We start from the raw sequence: 11,801 nt of genomic DNA, 5'->3' as shown, positions 1-11,801 counted from the left end.
CTGTCTATGGAGTTTAATAGATTGGTTTAAGACAATATTATTTAGAGCAAGAAAGATAACATACTAGCTAATACTCTAGTACAAACCTGTATAAGCAGATTGATCCATATAAACATATCAAACAGAAAATCAGGCATGAAGGTACAAGAGTTTAGCTGATACTAACTAAAGCTTGATATGCTTATATAAACGATCTATCTATATAAGTGGCGAATATACATGAAACATGGAGTAAAACATGTATATTAGATAAGATCAGTTGAAATCCCGATGCTATCCTTATTATGCCTAATTACATGCTAGTTTGCATGGTTCTAAGCAGGACTAGGGATGACGCATCTCAAAGTATGTAAAGAAACATGCAGTTTAGACAATCAAGCAATTAGACACTTTTCAAGATGGTAGATGCCTTAGCTAATCTAATCTAGCAAGACAATTTAACCCAAACACATAAACCCTAAAGCGAGTAGCAGGCGATAGTGTTGAATTGAGAAGCTAAGAATAGATTAACTAATACATATGATAGCAATGACTCGCGATATCGAGCCTAACGCGCCTAAAGCGACATGTTAGCCTCGATAGTGAGGGCCATCGAGACGGGTTACCTCTTGCGAAGAACTCGCCGGAAATCGCGAAAAGTAAAAGGGTGATGATGCGTCGAAGTTGTGTTGGATTGGCTCTCGTATTACAACTCTATGGGGTTCATATTTATACCTCGAGTACAAACTTAGTCCATTATGGACATGACTTAAACCTTTCTAAAGTTAAGATACAAACAAGACCATACACGACGGTCTCTTAACAAATCTCTAATAAACCGACTCAATATCCTAATTAATACTCCCTCCATCCCAAATTATAAAGCCTATATTTTTTCTACACGGTCTTCAATGTCATACTTTGACCATTAATTTATTCCATATTATGTTTCATACAAATATGAAATTAGCATCACATAAAAGTACTTTAAAATACGAATCTAGTGATACAACATTCATAATACTTAGCAGATATATAGTTAGTATGATTATTAGTCAAAAGTTATCGAGTTTGATTTTTCTTAAAAAGTGGGTGCCCTATAATTTGGGATGGAGGGAGAAGATACATTGTCTTAATCGAGCTCCTTCTCTATTTGGCAATGACGGTTATCCCAATCTAGACCCATACCGAGCCCAAGTCATGTCATATCGGCTGTATCGGCCATCGGCTTCATCAACCTTGATCAACTTCATACTCTGTTTTCAGCCGATACAGTATCTAACCGATGCGCAGTCTGACTCCAAGTTCAGTTAGATTCAACACCAAATCCGCTTCGATCTTCCATCTTCTTCGAATCTGATGCCAAATTTCGTTGTTAACAATATGTCTCTAGTACTCTTTTCTTTGTGTAAGACTATAGTTGAATTAATAGAATCATCTTCTTTCTTTATTTATGCTTATAGTTTATATAATTCTTTATTGAGTATATTCTCTACGAGTAGTAGATACTTCATTTATCTGCTTTATCCTAGGCTAGTTGATCCATGCTACGGTAACGATCCAATGACCTTTATAGGTTGCTCTTCATTCGATGGGTGAGAGTCCTAGGGGAGTTAGTGATATTGTTTACTAGCTTAAACGTGGTGTTTAGGCTAGATAAATATCGTTGGATGCGGTCCCACAAAAGTGAGGTAGGCAGTAGGTGATGACAGCCATGTCCGTCCTCCGTATTCCTCCACGTTCGGATATGACGTAAAAGTGCGTAAATACCATAACCACACTAATAGATCAGCAGGGAGTGGTCTCTCGATAGTACCTGGGTGCTTGAAACTAAATTCTATGTTGTAAGCATATATATGTTAAGTGTATATTAGGTATGATTAGTATAGAAGTACAATTGTATCTTAGTTTCCTTGTGCCATTTCCTACTGGACATTCTTTTAGAGTCCACTACCTTTTCAATCATTATCCTAACCCCTATCTAGACTATGGTAAATTAATTATAGATTGATTAAAGAGATATAAGCATATCTTCATACTATCGCCTTCCCGATGGAATATAATACGATACCTTTGAAAATACTCATAGGTGAAATGCTACAGCAGTATCTGTGCGCTTACGGATTTATCTGTGATCCTAAGAAATACCAACAGGCACCATATCTAGATGCAAGACGTCATCGGCTTCAGTGGAAGGTGCCCTGACAACGTGGACGGTGGATGCGCAATCACCTTCATGACGACAGGCTTGGGCTGTGTTTAGTTCACACAAAAATTGGAAGTTTGGTTGAAATTGGAACGATTTGATGGAAAAGTTGAAAGTTTGTGTGTGTAGGAAAGTTTTAATGTGATGAAAAAGTTGGAAATTTGAAGAAAAACTTTGGAACTAAACACGGTCTTGGTCTGCCAAAGACGTGTTGTTTCTGTTTGTGAAGGCCACAAGCGGCGTCATTGGTTGTTTTGTGCGTCAGCTAGCCGCCGCCACCTCCACTTGTCGTCCCTGATTGACTTTGCGAGCGCGACGACTACCTCCTCCCGTCGGGCTTCCCCGGCTGCCCTGGTGGACCAGCTTTCTTGTCTCCGGCTCGCCACCGCCCTCCTGGCCTCTAATGCTGCTGAAAGGTAGGAAAGGAGGAAGAGGGAATGGGAGAGGGGGAGAGAGAGAGGGTTAGAGAGGGTGAGGACTTGTTGACATGTAGATCTTTCATGCTAACTTAGCAAGACAACCACAATCAACCTGTCACATCAGTAGAAACCGTTTCCCAAACCTCTAAAGTAGTCGATCTGCAGCAGTTTTTGAAGATAGGGGAGACGTTATATCCGGTTTTAGGATTGAGAGAGTGTTGGATGCACGGTATCCAGGTGCCCTACAGGAGGCCTTTGGGCTGTGTCACATAGAGTGGGCCGAGTGGCCCACGCCCGTGCGGTTATCTTCAATGTATAGAACGGGATTAGAGATAAGAAAGTCTATCATATCCTATACAAATAGATGGTAGGTACCCAGATTATAAGGGATATCGTACCATGCATGCCGTTGGCTACCCTAGCAGTATATAAAGGGCGCCGGCATAAACCCTAGAGGGTTGGACACTCTTTCATTCATACGTGCGATCAGCTACTTCATTGTTGGTCGTGCACCCAACATAGATCCAATAAACAAACAACTAAACTAGGGTATTACCTCTCTCGAGGGCCTGAACCAACACCATCTCGCTTTAATCTTACGCATCTTATAACTTATATTGACGATCCTAAAAATCGACAGCGAGGCGATTGAATCAGGAGAAATAAATGAGGAAGACACAATATACCTATTCCTTAGATTTTATTTTATTGAGTAAATTTCAGGAAACTGCAACTTTGGTGACAAAAATATCAATTTGTTGCAACATTAGCGGCATGTTTTAGTTTGCTACAGTTTTGTGATAATTTCCCACGCTATTGTTGCAGCAAACTGAAACATATCGCCAATGTTGCAGCAAACTGATAGTTTTATCACTAAAGTTGCAGTTTTCTGAAATTTAATCTATTTTATTTGGTTTGTTGGAATTTGGATGGGCAAACGGGGGACGGCTTGACTTTGGTCCCGTTCATTTCTCCAACAAGGGTTGAATGAAGATAAAGATTTTCATGATACGCTTTTAAAACTGCTAAACGGTGCGTTTCGTGAAAAAAAAAAATTTCTATATGAAAGTTGTTTTAAAATATCATATTAATATATTTTTTAAGTGTGTAATAATTAAATCTTAATTAATCATATGTTAACGTCATCTCGTTTTGCATAAAATTATCTTCCGGAGAGAAGAATACCACCTTTATTCATCACTCTCGATTTCCCATCCCCCTCTTGACACTGTTGATGGTTTGTTTTGGCAGAAAACGGCTGCCTGCTACGTCACGTACTCGCGTGGCTCATGCGGTGGGGAGGGCATCGACGGCCGCCTGTGGCTGTGCCCTGCGACCGGCGCGGCCGAGTGATTTCCTATCACTCCAGCTGTCCCGCGTGTCCCCGCACCTTCCGCGAAGCTTCCTCTCCTGCCTGCGCGTTGACGGGTTTCCAACTTTCCAAGTAGTACAACAAATTTGGGGCTACTCCTATAAAAGATGGGAGTAAACGCCGCGTACGACGCATCTAAATCAAGGGAGTTTCCTCGATTACGTCAAAAAGAGGTTTCGAGAGTTTCCTCGAAGCACACCCGACGCCGGCGCCGGCGGCGAGGTGTCAGTCGATCGTGGGTTCCGGCTGTAGAGCATCTTCCTTCTGCTGTGGCGATCGTCGAGCGATCGAGCGATCTTCTGTTCAATCTCATCTCCTTCGGCGATCCGATCCGGCATAGCTCCCCGCCTCCTCTCTTCTCCTCTTCTTGTTTCTGCTCATGGGAAGTGAATCCCTCCTCGGGTCGGCTTCTCTGAACGCGACTGTGAATCAATTGAACCAACAAACTAAATACTTACAGTATATGTGTCCTCCTGATCTGGGCTTCTAACAGCCGCAGATGCTGCTGCACTGACTGAGAATAATGATTACTAGCCTGGAAGACGATAAAGCAACTGGCCAGGCCTGCTGCTGCTCTTCGACATGCCTAGAACCACAATTGCATCCGAAATTTTCAGGTTACAAGAAATTTTCTTTCTTTGCCGATATAATCTGTCCAAAAGGAGTGGTTAGTCCTTCCAAGGTTATCTTCCCCGGAGAAAATTAAAGCTCGGATTGCTCACGTAATCCGCCCACATAGGCGCCATTTACTGCAGCACGGATGCTTCTTCAGTCTTCACTTCACATCCGCAGCCTTGCATCCTGAAGGTATGCTCCCCTGTCTCACATTGTCACATTTGAATGTGCTTTTCTATGATTATATTGTGTTTCTATATAATATTATAGTATATGAAAAATATAAAAGTAAAAAACTATTCATGTCAAGTTTAGGAAGCAATTATTATTATGTGTGAAAGGGAAAGACGAATTGAAGAGATTCTGAACTAATCCACGCGTGCAACTTGGGGTTAAGTTCTTCCACGTCTTTCAATAAATGATGCTCTTTACTTTTGAAATAATGCTTTGACAATTCATCTAATTTAAAAAACTGGTGCAACTGTGATAAAATATAAGTCGTACTTAAAATTTATTAATTAATAAAATATATCACAACAAAATAAATAATAATTTATAGTATTTTTATATAGGACGAAGGGTGAAACGAAACGTAAAAGATCAACAACGTTATTTATATATATAAAAAATTGCTAAAAAGGAGTGCTATGTGTGGTGGGACCCAAGAGAGTTAATTTTGGTTTTGGTCCAGCACTTACAGTGTTTGATTTGATTTGATGTGGGACCCGTCTAACTTAAATTAAGGACCTATTTAGATCCTAGCAAGTTTCTTCTTCATATCACATTGAATATTTGGACACATACATAAAATATTAAATATAGACAAAATAATAATAATTACATAGATTGCGTGTAAATTGCGAGACGAATCTTTTAAATTTAATTGCTCCATAATTTGACAATATGGTGCTACACTAAACATTTGCTAATGATAGATTAATTAGGTTTAATAAATTTGTCTTGCACTATACAGGCGGATTCTGTAATTTGTTTTTATTATTATACTATGTTTATATAGCAAAAATTTTTATCCCTGAATCTAAACACAGTCTAAGTGGGAATTGCATTCGGATAGCTTCAGGCTTTTGGTTGGATTTTTTTTTCTTGTTTGACACGTTAGTTCGATTCTTATAGTAGTGGGTTAGGTCCACTTTAACGCTATGAATGATGCTTTGATAGCCAGATGGTCTCGAACAATATCAGATCGACAACTTTCTGCATCTCACAAAAAGAAAAAAAAATCTTTGCTACCCACATGCACCTATTATAATCATGTTTGAAGCTCGGAACAGCTAGCACACAGTATTCAAAAATCGTTACTATTATATTATATTATAGTTGTCGGTTTTACTATTGAACCTGCACCTATAGTCTATTAAAGGTGTTGAATTTTTAAATTTTAGTTCGTGAGAGGTAGAGAAAACACTATAATTTTAGCACTACCAATATTTTAGTAAAAATAATATTTTGGTAGGTCTGTTTTAAAGTCGTAAACCTGTCGAGCACTCAAGCTTAAGAATTGATCAGACGTTTCATAGCACTTAAGCACTTAACACCTATTTTGCTGATGTGAATTTGAGAGAGAAAATATAGTGTATATATATTTCCACGAATATCAAATACTAAACCGTTTGATATAAAGGCTTGAATTTTAAGTTACCTTTAGCTCAAGTAATCAACTCCATTAATTTGTGTATGAATAGTACTGGTACTAAGGCCCTGTTTAGTCCCTACGCAAAAAATTTTACCCTGTCACATCGAATGTTTGGACATATGCATAGAATATTAAATATAACCAAAAAAACTAATTACACACGTTGCGTGTAAATTGCGAGACGAATCTTTTAAGTCTAATTGCTCCATGATTTGACAATGTGGTGGCGTGGTGCTACCGTAAATATTTGTTAATGATGAATTAATTAGGTTTAATAAATTTATCTCGCAGTTTACATGCGGAATCTGTAATTTGTTTTGTTATTATTCTATGTTTAATACTTTAAATATGTGCCTATATATCCGATGTGACACGCCTATAATTTTTACATCACTAAACAATGTCTAAGGTAGCCGTTTCAACCTTCGAATTCTGTAAGCGTTTAAGTACACGGGACTTCCCCCGCAAAATAAAAAAGGAGTAAACGGAAACTGTCTGCATTGGCTGTAGTGCTGAGCGCGTAGAATTTGGCATGATTTCAGTACGGGTGGAACTACGACTGTGTTTAGATCTAAAGTTTGGATCCAAACTTCAGTCCTTTTCCATCACATCAACCTGTTATACACACAACTTTTCAGTCACATCATCTCTAATTTTAACCAAAATCCAAACTTTGCGCTGAACTAAACACAGCCGTACGAAAACTGACCAATTCCGATAACACAACGCACGTGGATTCGACGGCGACCCACGGACCCACCAGCCTACTTATACCTTAAATAAAAGATAATCCTCGAATTTTTACTTCATGACTCGGTCTGTTGCGTCATAGAGACAGATATGTAAGTGGATTAACCTATAAATCTATTTATAGATTAAATTAGTAGAGAAATCCACGGGATTTACGGGTTGGCCCATTCACATCCCTAGCCGTTGTGGACTTGTGCGCTCGAGAACAACGTATAGGCTGTGTTTAGTTCAGCGCAAAGTTTGGATTTTGGTTGAAATTGGGGATGATGTGATTGAAAAGTTGTGTGTGTATGACAGGTTGATGTGATGGAAAAAGACTGAACTTTGGATCCAAATTTTGAATCTAAACACAACCATACTTTGGAGTTCGGATGGACTGACCAGCCGAAAGTAAAAAAAGTATTCCCTTGACTAAAAAAAATCTAAAATAGAATGAAATATAACGTATTACAATGAATCAGAATAGACCAAAACAACGTAATTTAAAGCTTTGATGGACTGACCAGCCGAAAGAAAAAAAAAAGAAATACTCGCCCAATAAAAAAAAATTCAACCTGTTCAATAATAAATATCAACTTAAAATTGGATGAGACGTAACATTGATAAAAAAAATTTAGATAGTACAGATTCGTTTTACTAGCTAGATTATATCTCATCTAATTTTTTATTGGTTTTTTAAACGGATAGAGTAATACTACGAGAAAGATTACATAAAAATGTCACCACCAGTACTACGAAAATGATTTTCACGGGGAAAAAGTACGAATTACCCCCTAAACTATTATGGACGATCGAATTACCCCCTCTAAACTCGAATACCGGATATTTTGCACCCTTAACTATATAAGCCGGACAAATAACCCCCTGGCTCAATCCGGGGTGGTTTCAATCCTACGTGGCAGTCCAGTCAGCAATTTTTTTAAAAAAAATAGCGTGAGCCCCACCAGTAAGACTCTCCCTATCTTTCCTCTCAATCTCTATCGGTGTGTTTGCAAGTGCAAGATGGGAACTCATCCCTCCTGCACGCAAAATGGAGCAGCTTTTTCACACATGATTAATTAAGTATTAGCTTTTTTTTTTAAAAAATGAATTAATTTGATTTTTTTTAAACTAACTTTTATATAGAAATTTTTTTCAAAAAACACACTGTTTAGTAGTTTGAAAAGCGTGTGGCGGAAAACGAGCGAGAGGGAGGTTGCAAACACAGCCAGAACTCTCTTCCTAAATCCCATCCTCTCTCTCTCTCCTCCCTCCCTTGCTGCAGCGAGCGACGGCGGCCGGCCGGCAAGGCGCGACGACGGCTGCTTCTTGGTGGTTTGCTGCTTGAAGGGAAGAGAGCAGGGCAGCTGCTGTTAGTTTGCTTGCCTGAAGACGAATGGACGAGGCCGGTGGTGGAGGTTTCGCGGCCGCGACGAGGGGCAGCCGTGGGGTGTGGTTAGTTCGCGAAAATTTTTTTTTTTATCACATCGAATGTTTGACCGGATTTTGAAAGGTGTTTTTGGACACGAATGAAAAAACTAATTTTCTCGTTTGAAACCGTGAGACGAATTTATTAAGCCTAATTAATCTGTTATTAGCACATGTAAGTTACTGTAGCACTTATGGAATCATACGACGTTTAATTGACCCGCATGTAGTATGTATAAACCGTCTATCCGCGTGTGGAGATGCTTCCATTCGTTGGCCGACGATGGCCACTAGGGTGGCACCGTGAGCCCACGATCCCGCTGCTGCTATATATGGCCTCTGTGGCCGGTGTTTCCAGTGATGGCATGAGATGATGGGTGCGTTTAGTTCACGATAAAATTGAAAGTTTGATTGAAATTAAAATGATGTGACGGAAAAGTTAGAAGTTTGTGTGTGTAGGAAAATTTTGATGTGATAAAAAAATTGAAAGTTTGAAAAAAAAAGTTGGAGACTAAACAGGCCGACGAGTAGACGGAGGAAATGAGTTGAGTCAAATTAAGACTCGAGACAGTCACATGTATTAAGTGAGGATAACACGTAATTAAATTTGAAAATATACTGTTCATTTATTTCTTTTTAAATATTCGGGATGTAAATTTTTTTACGAAAATATGCCGTCGATCTCGTACAACCGTTGCACGAAAATGATGTGGACGTGACGTCACGGACAGTATCGCGCGGTAAAAGTGCGCGGTCTCGCGGAACTGTTGACACGAAAAACACACATTGGCCTGGGAGATCTGTTTAGCTCCAGTGTAGGTCTAAATCTTGGTGAGATACGAGCGTGCCAGTTAGTTTGACCCTGCAATTGACAAGATATACAAATTGATGATCAATGAGCCGATCGGCTGACAACCCTATGGGGTAATTCCAGCCAATGCCGATACCAGTCAATTGGGATAGGATTTTGAGCCATTGGCTATATGTCCAATGTAGATTCTGATACTTGAGTAAATAATGATATAAAGGCAATCAGCTGATGATAATATAGTATAATAATAATATAATCCGGTATAAACCGATCCGCTAGTAGTATGATATAATAGAATAAGCACTAATTTGAAGGTTAAAGTATTCATCGGCTGAAGATGAAGATCCGATGTCATAAAATCCACAATATTAGATAAATAATAAAATCTTTATTGTCATCGGCTAAATCTAATCTATATGTAATCCTTGTAAGCTGATACAACATCCAGATACCTTATCGGCTGAAACCCCAATGAAACCCTTATTTGCAATCAAAGAAGCAGGCTAGGGATCATGACTCTAAGCACGGCTTAGTAGATCAAACTTAACTGATGCAGCACTAGGTAATCAAGAAGCAGGCTAGGGATCATGGCTCTAAGCACGGCTTAGTATATCAAACTTAACTGATGCAGCACTAAGTATGAAAAGAAACATAATATCTATACAATCAAGCCATTGACTGATTTTTAGGGTGGTAGATGTCCAAGATAATCTAATCTAGCAAGACGATTTAGCCGATACTGGCAGAAACCCTAAAGCGAGAAGCAGCGGATAGAGCTAAATCGATATGCTAAGACTAGATTAACAGAGACATGATAAATTGGTAGGCAAAAATATCAACCGAACCAGAGCAATCCAAGAGGTCGAATATACAGATGTAGCCTTGAACAACGCCAACGTAGCCGATAGATTCACCAGGGCCGGCGAAACGTAGGACTTACCTCTTCGCCGAAAATCGAACTAAACAGATGCAGCCCTGTGTCAGGTGCCAAGTTCCACTGTATGATAAGTAAAAACCTCGGTAAAGAGGGTGGCGATGCACCGAGAGTAGTTGTATTGATCTAGAGATTCATTACAATGACCCCGGGTATACATATTTATACTCATGGGTGATACTAGTCATTGTAGGACAAGAAAGAAACTTTTCTAAAGATAAAAGAAAAACATAAATTCCTTATAGGACCCTAGACACATTTTTTTAAAGATAAAATGAAACTAACAAACTATTCCTAATTAATAGATAACTTGCCATGCCGCGTCCTGCTTGAACTCGGTCACTTCTGGATAAGCTTCCTTTGATAGATTAATTTCCTTAACCGAATATAGCAGTAATCCGACTATTGGTGATGCGATAATTCTCCTTAGGGCTTGCCAAATTTTGGCGTTAATTGGAACGGAAGAGCGAGACCGAATGGTCTCATTGATTGAAACAGCGATACCGGACTAACACGGATTCAATTAGTGATTAATATTCTGATTTGTGAAAATTATTAATTAATCATAATCAGAATAATTGATCACTAATTATTACTCCCTTCATTTATTTTTGATAGTCATATTTTGAAATCTGAAAAATTTATTTTTGATAGGCATATTTCAATCCAACAACCTATCATCTTAATTACTTTCTCGGATTTAATGTATGACTCTCTATTTCTTCCACACATGATTGGCTACATAGGCATTGAGAAATGTAAATATTAATGAATCGCTTATTTACGATGAATGACTAGTAGCATATTTAAATGGATGATAAGTAAAATTATTTATCCTTCGTCTGTGTGTCAAGATAAAATATGACTATCAAAAGTAAATGAAGGGAGTAGTAGTTAATAGTTAATTAATCACTGATCAAATGGAGTCGTTAGACGATGTCGCTGATTGGTTCAGCGAGACCGTTCGGTCTCTTTTCCATTCCGTGAAATCGCGCGGTCTCGCACCGTGGTCGTGCGGTACCACCCACGACATCACGCGTTATTTTTTGCAACGGTTGTGTAAGATCGATGGTATATATATTTTCACAAAAAAATTACATCCCAAATATTCTTAAAAAAATTGAATAAACAATGTATTTTCAAATTTAATTTGGATAACACAAACACTACAATTAGAGATGGATTTTTCTTTTCCTTGCTAGCCCTTAGCTTACTTGGCTCGTTTGGCTTATGATGCTTATATATGATGCAGCTCGAGCGTTATACCTAACAACCCATAATCTAAACGAGCCGAGCTAAGTCAGCAATGAGACTAGTGAGCCACGATCGAGGCCCTGCAATGGTCATCCACACTGATTCACTGACACAGAGGAGTACTGGTACATAAGCAATACAATATTTTATTTAGCCACCTAGTAACTTTGTAAAACTAGCTATATCAAATAAATAACAAAACTATTCATAAGCATATGGATATTCCATATAGAATAAAATATGTTATTTATCTATACTTTCTCTCTCCTCCTAATACTATTTGCTATATACATTGTGAATGTTATAATAGTTAAAATTCATATATTTATATGGCAGATCCATCTCATAATGTAACGGCAGCAACAATGTATAACAAAAGTAATATATATATATATATATA

At 38.5% G+C, this 11,801-nt stretch overlaps 1 long non-coding RNA gene across 1 annotated transcript; it reads left to right on the top strand.

The window, feature by feature from the left end:
* The first annotated feature begins 4,107 nt into the window (after nt 1-4,107).
* Nucleotides 4,108-11,640, top strand: LOC136355133 (uncharacterized). Its single transcript, XR_010739263.1, has 2 exons — nt 4,108-4,783; nt 11,400-11,640. It is a non-coding gene; the product is annotated as an uncharacterized lncRNA (long non-coding RNA).
* The last annotated feature ends 161 nt before the right edge of the window (nt 11,641-11,801 follow it).

Source organism: Oryza sativa, chromosome 2, assembly GCF_034140825.1.
Source record: "Oryza sativa Japonica Group chromosome 2, ASM3414082v1".
NCBI classification, from domain to species: Eukaryota; Viridiplantae; Streptophyta; class Magnoliopsida; order Poales; family Poaceae; genus Oryza; species Oryza sativa.
The sequence above is the reverse complement of the archived record's forward strand: the minus strand, read 5'-3'. Positions and strand labels throughout refer to the sequence as shown.